We start from the raw sequence: 13,550 nt of genomic DNA on the forward strand, positions 1-13,550 counted from the left end.
GATATCAGATAAGCTGGTGTGGCTGGGCTCAGATAATGAGTGATGCCCAATTCATCAGTGTAAGTCTGGTTGCACTCAATATCTTGAATTACCACAATCACGGATGCATGAATAGTGCAATGCACCTCAGTCTCGTATATTAATAACTGGTGCAGTTTATTGAAGCAACAGGAGTACAGATTCTTTTGGATTGCTGGTGATAAATACACTGTCTGCAAAGCACACACCAAGAGCAAATACCAAGAATATGACTAACACAACCAACTGCAAATAAGTTAACTTTTGAATTGAAAAAACTCTATAGAGATTGTTAGGTTTCCCTGGGAAGCACTTATTATAACCAAAGGTTCAAATCTCACCCAATAGGTGTCCATAGCGGAATTAAGAGAGGTTCATCTCGTTGACTGATCCCAAAAGTCAGCAATGTCTTCCTGACATGTCTGCAATGATATATTCCCTAACATTTTTCCTCTCTTGGGCCATTTTAATACTAGTTTCTTACTTTTAGGTGGCAATTGAGTAACTCTAGTCATATATACCTTTGTTATTATTGGTATAAAATTTTCTCCCTTTGACTTAAAGGTATAGGCTTAGAGAAATTCAGAGCACATGCTCAGTGAGGGGTGGTTGCACCTTGAAGGTAGGTAGTCTGGAATGGATGTGTGTTTTGGCATTATAATGAGATTATAAGGAGAAAAGTTCACCCAGAGGACATAATTTTGACAAAAAAGTGGAAAACTGCTGTCTCAGGGTTAGCTATGCAGTTTATCAGTTCACTTCAGGACTGGCTACGCAGTTTGTCAGTTCCACAGTATCATCACATTCCCATTCCCTGCAGTGATTTCACAGAGCCTGGCCATGGTGTCTCTATCCTGCTTCACCCTCTCAGTTATTTCTCTTAGTCAGCACACCAAAGCTCCCCTGGTGTTGCCAATATCTAAGGTTGCAGGTTATGTTGCCAAGGGGACCATTGTGGAACAGATTCCATGCATATCTGCTGCATCTCACCCTGGAAATTTCCTCAACACCATACCTTCTTTTATGGTGTGGACATACTTTTAGTCTCAGTAAGTCACCTCCAGCAATTGTTCCACAGAAATCACATCCTGCAACTTCTTAGCAATAAAAGAGTCTTTGACATACCCCTGACCTATTCTGCAGGAAGCTGCTCCTCCATCCCACGTTTCAAACTTGCTAATAACCAAGGAAGAAGAGAAGTTACAGAGAGTACAAGACAGAATGTGAGTCTGTAAGCCTGCATTTGGCTATGCCTTCATGAAATATATGGGAGCTCTCCTAAAACAGGGTTTCCTTTACACTCTGCCCTGTTTGCTCCTTCCTGTATCCTCTCCCCTTAGAGCAGACAGTACTGATTTATGATACATTAAAAATAAACAAATTAATAAAAATGTAGTGTAAGAGAAAACTGAAGTTACTATCTCCAGAATCTATTTCTACCCTTATTATACTACCTGGAACAATACTGAATCTTTAGAGCTCTAACTGCAAGCCTTAGAAAATTTAGGTAGTCTTCATGCAAATGGTTGGAATACAGTAGACTATGGTCTATGGCTGGAATAGAGTAAACTTGAATAAAAGAAAATACTCATTACAAAGAACATTTACATAGAAATAAGTACTAAGGGTCATATAAAAATCTTCAAATACTCGGTTTATCTCTTTTGGTAATTTAAGCAGCTTCATGTTCTGCCAGGTCAAATGACATAACTCTTCCTTTCCAGTCCTATGAAAACCCATCATCTAAATCCCTCCTCCTCCACAAGAAATTTTTATTGTAATGGTGCAATTTTTTAAAATAAATTATTTCAAGGGTTTTACCTTCATCATTTTGTTTATGCACCTAAAATTATCTTATTATAAAACTCCAAGTGTGTCTAACATCTTTTATTTCTTTCTAAACCAAAAACCATTGACTGCAAGATTTAGTTCTAGAAAAAGAAAAAAAAAAAAGATGAAAGAAAAAAAAAAGACAAGATTCTAAAAACAAAAACACTTAAACAAAGAAACTCCTGCTTATTTCCCAAATGGGTTGATAATCTTAAATATGATGATCCTATTGGCTGTTTTGATAAATTGAACCTTGTTTACCCTAAATGTTAGTCCCTCCATCTGTATTTAATTTATAACTTTGCTGAAAGTTGGGTAGAAAAGAGGGCATATATATTCCATCCTACTGATTCACTCATTTGAAACATAGTATTTTTTGTAGAGTTATGCTACCCTTAACTATTAGTTAAGGACATTTAAACTACAGTATTAACAAACTGGTTGTAGGAAAAAAAGATAACACTCATATTTAATTGATTTCAAGATATTGTTTCAGCTTGTTTGTTTTCCAACAAGACTAACAAATTCTAATAACCTCTCAGAAATCTTTCTGTAGCCTAAATATTTGTAGTAAGTATTATAAGATACATACGTATCTATATGTATTGTAGATAGAGCAGTATTACATGCTGTAGACAAAGTTGACATACAGCTTAATCTATGGCATAACTAATGGATGAGTTCTTTTTGTATGGAGAAGCTACTGGAATTGCTAAGGCAATAGGCTTATGTATTGCAAAGTGTTAGCTTCCGTCTCTCCTTTTCAAGAGTGCAGCTGAAATGTTATTACATTTCTAATCTTTTTATGCATTATGCTTATAGATGGCCATGTCTAAATCAATACAGTCTATATAAATTTTGTAAAGACAATTCACATGATGTACCGCAGGATGTGAAACTGTCATTATGCAGTGATGGCAAATAGGAGAAACTGACGGCAGCTGAGCTTCAGAATTATTGTTACACTGAAAGACAATGATCTTTTTATCATGACAGATACCTATTTTGGAAGATTTATGAAACATTCATACTGCAGACTTTTACGTTTTGTAAATTTGTACATAATAGCATTACATATTTTGCAAACGGTAATGAATTATAACATAATAACTATTTTTTGCTAAACACAAAGAGGTTACCAGGAGACAACTGGTAATTTAACAAGATCTGTATTGAGTGAAGAAGAACAAACTGTGATATGAAGTGATCATTCAGAGACATTCAGCAGTTTGGTGTCAGCTCTGTTGGTACTCAAGGAAAGAAACAGTGAGTGAACAGCTGCATGAGAAACTATATTATTTTGTTCTGCATCTAGTGCAGAACTTCAAAGTTTAAGGGCTTTCCAAACATGATTGACTGCTAACTGGATTCAGCATCTTTATTACAGTCCTGGTTTGTGTACACTTGACAGTTGTCATCCAAGCTCTCAGTTCATATTCTTCACTCTTGTTCTCTGTAATGTCAGGGAAAATAAGTAGTCTGTTCACTAATAAGAGTTCATTAAAAAGCTGGGGCTAGCTATACCCAAAGATGTTCTCTCTGCTCTCCTTCCACTTTGATCACTGAAGTGTTTTCAAACACTAAATGATTTACTCCTTATCCATTGCTTCTTTGGGCTTTCACGGTTTTGTGCTCCAGTGATTTTCCTGCTGCTTCAGTTCTACTTAAGTAGTGCTTGCCATATTCCTTCAGCAAGACCCCAAAATTTAATTTACATTTTCCTTCTCTCCATTCCACCCATGCAGAACTTTAATTGCTGCCATACTTTTGATGCTTTAGGTCAGATTCCAGTGAAATCCCTGCCCCACCCCCCACACCTCTGCCCTTGATATATCCAGTGTCTTCTCCTCATAAATTTGCAGTTGTTTCTGGCTATACGCAGATAAAGTTATTTGCTACAGATTTAGTTCTTTGCTTTTCCAGGTAATTTAACATTGAAACTGACATTTTTGCAAATGTTACTGCACAGGTTGGTCTTAGTTGATGTCCTTCCTCAATGCGTTCATCACCTATCATTTTCTATTTATTCCTACTTGATAATATTTTGGGATCTCACACAGACTTTTCCACATAGGCTGTTCAGGCTGTTTGTTAAACACCCATGTCACTTGCTATGAATCACTGTTTGTATATAGTTCATGGACTTTCAGTCTCTTCAAAGACTCCCAGGAACATTGTGGTACACTTGCTGGGTATGCTTCTTCCTTGGTCATTTCCCAAATCCAGCGTCTTTTCTTCTGATACTTTCTATGTTTTGCATATCCATATATATAACGTACCTTTGTGAGGAGAATGAATTTGCTTTCTTTCATATTCATCCACAGAATGGTTTCTGTTTTTCATCTACTATATATTGCTGCCTCCTCTTTAGGTATCCTTTCCTTCTCAGAAGCAAACAAGATATATATTAGCTACAATTTGAAAAAGGATCCGAATAGATGACTAAGAGTAACTACAACATAGAATCTTTTTGGTGCAGTAACTATCACTTTTCCTGACAGTTGCCCTACCTATCTCTTTAGTCAGGTCACATGTCATATCTAATTTTGAACTCAATATTAAATAAATAAAACCATGAACACTTTAAAAACAAGAATATCAACTGCTATTGTACTATATACATATAATAACTGACATTTGGAACCTTACCAAGGAAGACATTTTTTTCTTTCAGTGAGGTTCTAACCTTCCCACAGTTGAAGTAGGTTGGATTATTGGCACTGGTTCATCTGGAATAGGCTCTGAATCAGTTCAAGGCAATGACTGAGATAAAAGATCTGTGCAGTCTGTCAGATGAATTCTCTCTAAAGAAGATAAACAGCAGTAACACATTATAGTAATAGCTATTATTAGAAGCCAATGTTAAGGTGATAATGTAATTAGTAGTGTTGGGAAATGTGAAACTTTACATGCTGCATATTGATGTTTCTTCTCAGGAAATCCGTGATGCTTACTGTTTCTGTTAGATGAGGTAATGTGATTGTATATTTCATCTGACAGAAGCAGCATCTCTGCATAAGCAGTCCTACAAAACAACCAAACTGTGAAAAAGGGGCAGCAAAATATTTTTAAGTGCTCATAAAGCAAATCCACTCTGTCAAGGAGATGTAAGACTCACTGTAAAGGCACCCTAAACTCACTTGAGACAAGCCCAAGATATGAACACAGAGAAACAGAAAATACACAGAATGGGGGTCATACTAGATCAGTTTCCAAAACAACTGAGCTTCAGACTGCTATGAGAAGACAGAAATTATCGAATGCTTCTGCTGCTAAATAACTGTACAAAATGCAAGCAACACTGTTTTCCATGACATATAAAATGAGATTATTAATGTGTTTTTCAGTTCAGCATTTATGCACTATATTGTACTGATCTATTTACCATGGGAAAAAGAAAAAATCAAACTTTGTCTTAACCACCTTCCACTGGGTAGGCTATGTGCTGTCATAGTTGGGGGCACAGCTACAGACATCCATCTGTCTTCAGATTTCTGGAAGATTTAGGCACAGTCAGGTTACATGTAGCACAAATAAAAGCCTTGCTTCAGTGCAGCAAACATTATTTTTTGACTTGGTGTTTATGCATAAAGAAACTATTTTTCAGCCAGCTTCCCACTGATTGTGAAGGCCAGGTCTTAAGAGGGCACCAATGGCCATAAATTGTATACTACTAAAATAATGGGGAGATTATATATATTCCCTTATAGTGCACATAAGATTGCTGGACACAAATCCATTGAGCCCTTAGGAGCAGTGTGTCAGCAATGAGAGTTTAGGTTTTAGAAGAAGTCCAGCATTTGTTTTTTACTATGAATACAGTTAAGCTCTTTATTTGAGAACCCAAATACTACTCACTAGTATTCCAAGTGAGAGAGGTGGCAGAAAAAGCAATAATGTTCTTACCTTAACTCAGAGAGACAGAGGTAAGAAATAGGAGTCCTGAGGAGCTGGAATAACTACGTTGCAGTAGAGTCTTCTAAGTATTCAAACAGGTCTCTGACACCTATATAGGAGAGAAAGAACTCCTTGAGAAAGAGAATCTCAGCATATAGTAACTTTAAATTAAATAAAACTAAAAATGCTACTAGGTTTGTCAGTGTGAGAGAGTTCTGAAATTGTAGCTAGTAAGGTTAAAGAGTATAACACCCTCAACAGACATATGAAGTTTTTTTTATAAAATACATGCTTAATAGACACTACCTAGTCAGGCAGAATCCTTTGACTAATTTGTGACCTGAAATAATGATTCAGACCATCGAGTATGTAACTTTGACAGTACCTGATATAAGACATCGGGCAGCAACCAGTACTGGAGATGCAAGACCACAGAAGAGATTACAGAACAAGACAAGCTAAGGAAACTAAGGAAAAGCTATATGTCTCTGTCAAGCTACAAAAGGAAAAAGAAATAAGTCCATGTCTAGAAAACAAGCAATTTATATCTGCTGTCAAGAGAATGACCAGCAGGAAATTGGAAACTAATAATAGAAGCAGAAGAATGAGGAATTGACTCCCTAGAGCAAGTATCTGTTAAGGGAAGCTGAGAGGCCTCTGGTAGGCATTCCTTCCTTCTGCTGCAGAAACCATTAAGAGCCCCACCAGGAAAGTAGAGTCACAGGTAGTTAAATCCTTCTCTATCTATTAGCCAAATATTTGGAATCCACCTGTGCTAAGGTGGTATACAGAGGGCAGTGCAACAGAAATATAGACAGTTGAACATTTTATTGGAAGAGTTTCTCCAAACAAGGTAAACAGCAGAGCTATCTATGGAGTAACAAATTCTTGGCAGCTCACCATTTTCTAAATTCATTATTATTATTATTATATATATATTTTTGTGTTGTTGAGTACCACAAACTGCTTTGTTGCCTTTTTCTCTCTTAATGTGGAATATTGTACTGGACAGGTCAGATATTGCTTTTATAGATCTGATAATCTCAGGCAGATGCAAGAATAAGTAAGCTTGATTTATGTGTGTTTAAAGCAAGATCAGTTCAATTTTCTAATTTGCTCACTCAATAGGGTGTATAAAGGACCTATTTTTATTCTGATTAGTTAGAGATAAAACAGTAGATATTATAAATTCTGATATGGGTGAATAATCCAAGTTATTTCAAGTGACCTAAGGTTATAAGAAAAAATAATAAATAAATAAATAAATCCAACCAACGGTTTCTTGAAAGGAGAAACCCAAAGGATATTTTGCTTTTCCTTTTCTGTTTTAAGGTAGATATACATATATCACTATCACGCTTAGTCAGCATCTTCTAACTGGAGTAATTTCCAAAACCAGCAATAGAATAAATCCTATTGTTAATTTGCACAGTTTCTCTGGAGGGTGGACAGTGAAAAAAGATGTGTCTATGCCTACTTTTAAGTTGCGTTTTCCCATATCTGTGGTTTATTATAAAATCAAAGCTTTCTGTTAATATATTTAATTACAATACTGGACATTGTTATGCTCTGAACAACTTTAAAAGTTAGTAACTGGTACCCCTAGATGAAAGAACCAAGAAAACCTCTAACAGTTTTAGAGCAGATGTTACCATATCAGTTTGTGACACACCTTGGAAAATACTCTAGGTAGAAATTTTTTTGTTTGTTTGTTTGTTTTTTTGTTTTCGCTGTTCTATAAATGTCTGATAATGTTGGACTGCCTGAAGGGAAAAGATGTGTTTAACACACATATAAAGAATGCTTGCAGCTCTTAAAAGACAGCATGCTTAGATCAGAGATTTAGTATTTGTTAGCTTAATACTCATTTAGAAGGATGTTAGATATCCATATTACTGGCTAAGCTTTGCTATAGCAACAGACTAAGTGACACCATAACAGCAAAGTTTGACTTTTTCTAAAAATTTCCTTTGCTTGTGTCCTTTTCTCTTTTCAGTGTTTTATACTGATGTCTAAAGCTCGTAACTTTGTTCTCAGTATAACGAAATCGTTATCAAGTGAAATTTGCATTGTTTCTATCACCAATACAAACACAATCTGTTATGTTAGAACATGTTTTTTCTTTGGTTTTATTACAAGATTGTTCCACCCTTTGTCATTTACACATTGTCCCAAGGTACTGCAGTGAGCTTCAGACAAAACACCTAAGCAGAGGTCATCTGCCAGTGCACTTCCTTCCCAGCCATGACTGCAATTAACAACAGCATTGAGTGAGGGTGGGAGACATTACTTCCTGTGCTCAAGAGGATGCTCTTCACAGCACATCAACACACTGTCTTATGAACCATATGCCTCACTGTTCTGTGACAACTGGTATTCTCAAACCCTGACAGATGCTTGCTAGAATATCCTGAGAACTGGAATTGTGTCTTCTTATTGGAAATACTGAAAATGTTGCAGATTTCTCATTCCTCCCATGCTGACAAAGTCAGAAGTTTCTGTGTAGCCTCTTTTTTAATACAGCTCTGCTAAAAACCTTGAATTAGACTTTAGAGAGAGGAACTTAGTAACCTTGGTATGCTGTCTTCATGATCTAGCTGTGTCTGATATGTGATTGAAATAGCTTAAGGAGCTGACACTCAGAACTATTGTAGAGCAATTCCTGTTAAGATTAAAAATATCTTAAAGGCGTGTCTCACAGCTTTAGTAACACTTCCAGTGTCACTGCAACTGCAGATTCTTTGAAATTCTCAGACACTCTCCAAAACAGTGAGATGGGAATTAATGCATAGCTCCCACAGCATTCCCTGTTAGCAGGAAGGCAGCTATTAGAAATCACTCTCTCACACCAAAAGTCTGAGACAGAAAAAATAGTTTTAAAAAAATGCACATGTATATTAATGGAAGTAATTATTTGAAAGCAGAGTAAGAATTTAAGAATGCTCGTGACTGATCAGTCAAAGGTGATGTTTTTATATTCAGTTCTGATGTATTCCTCTTCATCATTCTGTCCAGCTGACTTCAGTATCTGCAACATCCCACTGACACAACTCTCCTGTTTAAATACCCTGTTTTAGGGTGCAATGTTTTGTTTCTTTTGAACCTTTTAGTTTGCAATTTTAATTTGGTACCTTCTGTGTACTGGATCAGAAGACATTAGGTAATCTTACTAAATTATTTTACTCCATGCACTACCTTTAAAATCAATGTGTGGTAAGAAGAGCAGTTTCCAAAGTCCTGTGTCCAGTGAAATACTTTTTCTCAAGGATATTGAAGATTTTATTTATTCATTTACTTATTTATTATCTCATAGTATACAGAACGGACGAATATTGTTTGACCTCAAAAGTTCAAAAAAAAAAAAATCAAAAAAAGTTGACATTACCCTGAACATTGCAACACATAATATATTACTACATCTATTTTCCTATGATGGAAAAAAATCTACTTTTTCTCTTATAAATAACAATCAGATAAATTAATATCGCCTATAGTAAAGCAAGAAATTAACACACTAGTAGTATTTCAGTGACAGAAAATGAATATTTAGTAATGAAATGATGGTGAATTCTAGCAGGCAGATTTTAACAACAAATAAAATGTAGGATACACTGACAAAAGTTTCGACCAAGTAATTCCTCCCTCCCTCCCACTGCTATAAACAAACAAACAAACAAAAACACAGAACCTTAATTTAAATATTTGGGTATGAAGATTAAAGGGCAGAAGTAAGCTTAAAAGCAACAGATTTGGTGATTGCTTAGGGCAGTGTGTTATCTATTAGCTCAACACTTTTCAGGAATGTAGGACATAACTGAAACATAAACTGTTAACACTGAGAACAAGGTGGGATATACAGAAGCTGACATGCTCAGTGTTACAGCTTATTACACTAAAATATGTTGAGAAATATTGTTAGATATTGTAACTTTGCATTTGTGTTTTACCCAATTTCAGCATGAACATCACTTGAGTTTCCTCCCAAACATGTAATGTCTTAGAGAAACAGCTTTTAGAGCAAGATCCCTGGATACTAGGAGTCTGTGCTAGAAGGAACTCCTGTCCAGTCCAACAGAATTATCATTCTGAGATAGGAGAAAATATCTGATCCCCTCTAATGTTCCCCAACAGCCTCAGAGGACACTCCTTTTGCAGGAGGAAGGAGATTGTTTGATGACATTAGATGAGAGCTTAGAGGACAATAGCAGAAACTGAGTAGGATTGCACAGAGTTCTCAGTCATCTCTTAAAGCAATGTTGCCTGAAAATATAGTTAATGAATAGCAAGTTTCTGAGTACAACAACAACAAAAAATCCTGTAAATAAGTGATACAAAAGACAATATGTAGCTTTAATAACATTCATTTTTTAGCTGATAGTCATATTTTCATCCCCCTTAGAAACAGGATAGAAGACCAGGACAGCTGTATAATTTAAAAGTTTATATCCTCATGCCTAATGCACTGCAAAACCTTTTTCTCTCTTTTTTTTTTTTTTTTTCCAGCAAAATTCAGTTCTTTATTACAATCTAGTAACATCTTGTTTTGCTATGACAGCACTGCACTGTTTGCTTCTTGCTTTTTTGAGAGACCCTAACATTAACTGGACTGAAAAATCCCTGAATCTCTAAGCGAGCACTATCTCATCTGTATTACCTTTCTGATCTTTTTCTTGTTGCTTTAACTAAGTATGATGCAGTGGGAGACACGGTGCAATCAGAAAAAAAAAAAAAAAAAAAAAACAACACAGTTTCAAAGCCTACAGATGATTTCTCCATAACACTTTCTTTCACTCCTTGTGGGCCTTCTGTATTAAATGTTTGTTGTGGTTTAACCCGGCTGGCAGCTAAACACCACACAGCCGTTCGCTCACCCTCCCCCCTCCCTCTCTGGGATAGGGGAGAGAAACGGGAAAGTGAAGCCGGTGAGTTGAGATAAAGACAGTTTATTAAGACAGGAATATAATAATAACAATAATAATAATAATAATAGTGATAATGATAATAGTATTAATAATAATAATGTGTAAGAAAACAAGTGATGCACAATGCAATTGCTCACCACCCGCTGACCGATGCCCAACCTATCCCCGAGCAGCCGGCGCCCCACCCCGGCCAGCCACCCCTATATATTTTTTAGCATGACGTCAGATGGTATGGAATACCCCTTTGGCCAGTTTGGGTCAGCTGTCCTGGGTCTGTCCCCTCCCAGCTCCTGCTGCACCCCCAGCCTGCTCGCTGGCAGGACAGAGTGAGAAGCCGAAAAGTCCTTGGCCTGGTGTAAACACTGCTCTGCAACAATTAAAACATCAGCATGTTATCAGCGCTCTTCTCATCCTAATCCAAAACATAGCACCCTACCAGCTACTATGAGGGAAAATTAACTCTGTCCTAACTGGAACCAGGACAATGTTTTAATTTATCATGGGACTTCATAAATGCACCTTCAAGATCACAGTTACAAAGAAATACAATACCTTATGCCTATGGTAATTATTTGAAATACTTTCATTTTAAAAGTACTTCAGTGATTTAGACTGTTGAGTTAAAGGTTAGATTAATTGGGAGTGATACCCAATTAGCTGTTCATGTGTTCCATGAACTACCACAGCCACACTTAAAGATTTTGGTCGCGTTCAGTGAGAATTGTCATAGCTAGATTTAACGAGTAGTACAACAGGTACACAGGTTCTTTAGATAGCTGGTCATAAATTCACTGTCTGCAAACACATACAAATACCAAAAGTGTGAGTAACACAGCCTGGCTATAAACACATTAAAAAGTATAAAGTGACTCTATAGAGATTTCTAAGTTTCCCTGGGAGGCACTTGGTATAACCAAGTGTTCAAATCTTAACCAAAGGTGTCCCAATGAGCCGGAGGAAGAGAGGTCCAGCCTGTCAACTGATCCCAGAAGTCAGTAAGTATCCTTCGCAATGGTATCTTCCCTAACATCCTCTCTCTCTTAAGCCAAATTATATTATTTTCTATCTTTTATGTGGAGCCTGAGTGACTGTAGTCATGCATATCCTGGTTATGATTGGTGCAAATTTGTCTTGCTTTTGTTTAGAGGTATAGGTTCAAAGAAATTCACAGCTCATGCTCATGAGGGGTGGTCACACTTTGGACGTGAGTAGCTTTTGGGATGGAGGTGTGTTTTACTATTATAATGATATTGTAATGAGAAAAGTTCACCAAAGTACATCATTTTGTCAAAAACATGACAGGCCATTGGCTCAGGGTAGTAAATGTTCAGCTTATCAGTTCTGGTGTGCACAAGAACAATCAAGTTCCCATCTTATCACAGAGCCTAGCTGCAGTGTCTCCACTCTTCTCCACAGTCCATACATTTCCTCTTAGAGTCAGCACACCAGGCTCCCCCAGTGTGATTAACATCTAAGGTTGGAGACCTAGGGAACTAGGCCTCTATGTAGTGCAGCTACACTCCAGCCTGGAAGTTTCTGCAATGCTGTACCTTTTTTTTTTTTTTTTAAATGTGAATATCAGTTTAATTTCCACGTCACCTCAGGCACTTATTTCACACAGACATCCAATTTACATGCTAAAATTCTACAAAAAATGACCACTTTACTCCTTTAAGTACATCTTGGAAACCACAGGCCTACCACTGTATTCAGATATACTATGATGAGCCTAGTTCTCTTTTACAGTAAAACTTTTTCACTCTTTTCAGAGAATTCCAAGTTTCAGATAAGAAGGTCTTTGCTGTAATGTATGTTTCTTACTCAATTTGTATTTGATCTGAACAGTCTAAAACATGAATAAAATTAAGACAAGCCACAGGTTTAATTTTTTTTTTAAACCAAATTTGAATAATTAAAAAGCCTCAGTGGGAACCTCAAGAGCCTCAACACAAATTTCCATGTTGTAGTTTCTGACTGACCAATTTGGCAAGATTAGTCCTGCATACCTGAGCCCTCATCAGTAAAGACAGTCTACATTAATGGAAAATGTATGCATATTATAAATGCGTATTATAAATGCATGTTATAAATGCAGTCATATTAGAAAATCCTTTTTAATCAAAATAGTAACATACGTGGCATTGACAGCTTAATAGCAGATGGAGCTCAATGATCCATGGAAGAAAACACTGTACCTACAAATCCAGAAAAAGATGACTTTACATGAGGTGATGTTAAACTGAACAATAAATAGCATGATGCCAACTTTAAATTTCATAAGACGATACAAGCATATAAAAGAGATCTGTAGAGTATGTTTCATATAATCATAGAATGGTTTGGTTTGGAAGGGACCGTAAAGATCATCTTATTCTGACCCCCTGCCATTGTCAGGGACACCTCCCAGTATATCAGGTTGCTCAAAGCCCAGTCCAACCTGGCCTTGACTTCAAGGGGTGGAGTATCCACAGCTTCGCTGGGCAACCTCTCTCACCACCTTCATGGTAAAGAGTTTCTTCCTAATATCTAATCTAAACCTACCCTCTTTTAGTTTAAAGCCATTACTCCTTGTCCTACCACTATGATCCCTGATAAACAGTCCCTCTCCAGCTTCTCTGTGGTCCCCCTTTACTTATTGAAAGGCTGCTATAAGTTCTCTCCAGAGTCTTCTCCAGGGAGAAGACCCCAACTGTCTCAGGCTGTCTTTACAGGAGAGGTGCTCCAGCCCCTTGATCATCTTTGTGATCCTTCCCTGGACTTGTTCTAATACTTCTTTGTTCTTCTTGTGCTGGTGGCCCCAGAGCTGAACACAGTACTCCAGGTAGGGTCTCACAAGAACAGAGTAGAGTGGGAGAATCACTTCCCTCGACCTGCTGGCCATGC

General features: G+C 36.9%; 1 long non-coding RNA gene across 4 annotated transcripts in view; it reads right to left on the reverse strand.

Annotated features, from left to right (window-relative positions):
• LOC310893733 overlaps positions 1–10,838 on the reverse strand; it is a 38,594-nt gene extending 27,756 nt beyond the window's left edge. Inside the window, exons 1-5 of one of the 4 annotated variants that reach the window (XR_014579251.1) lie at positions 10,805–10,838; positions 5,755–5,854; positions 5,272–5,342; positions 4,803–4,873; positions 4,498–4,652 (exon numbers count right to left, since the gene is read on the reverse strand). This is a non-coding gene — a long non-coding RNA (uncharacterized lncRNA). Of the gene's footprint in view, positions 1–4,497; positions 4,653–4,757; positions 4,874–5,271; positions 5,343–5,754; positions 5,855–10,804 lie in introns of all 4 variants that reach the window. The other 3 variants (XR_014579252.1, XR_014579250.1, XR_014579253.1) reach the window with 3 other exon arrangements.
• Positions 10,839–13,550: the final 2,712 nt, after the last annotated feature.

This window comes from Anser anser (assembly GCF_964211835.1).
Source record: "Anser anser genome assembly, chromosome: 2".
Taxonomy (NCBI): Eukaryota; Metazoa; Chordata; class Aves; order Anseriformes; family Anatidae; genus Anser; species Anser anser.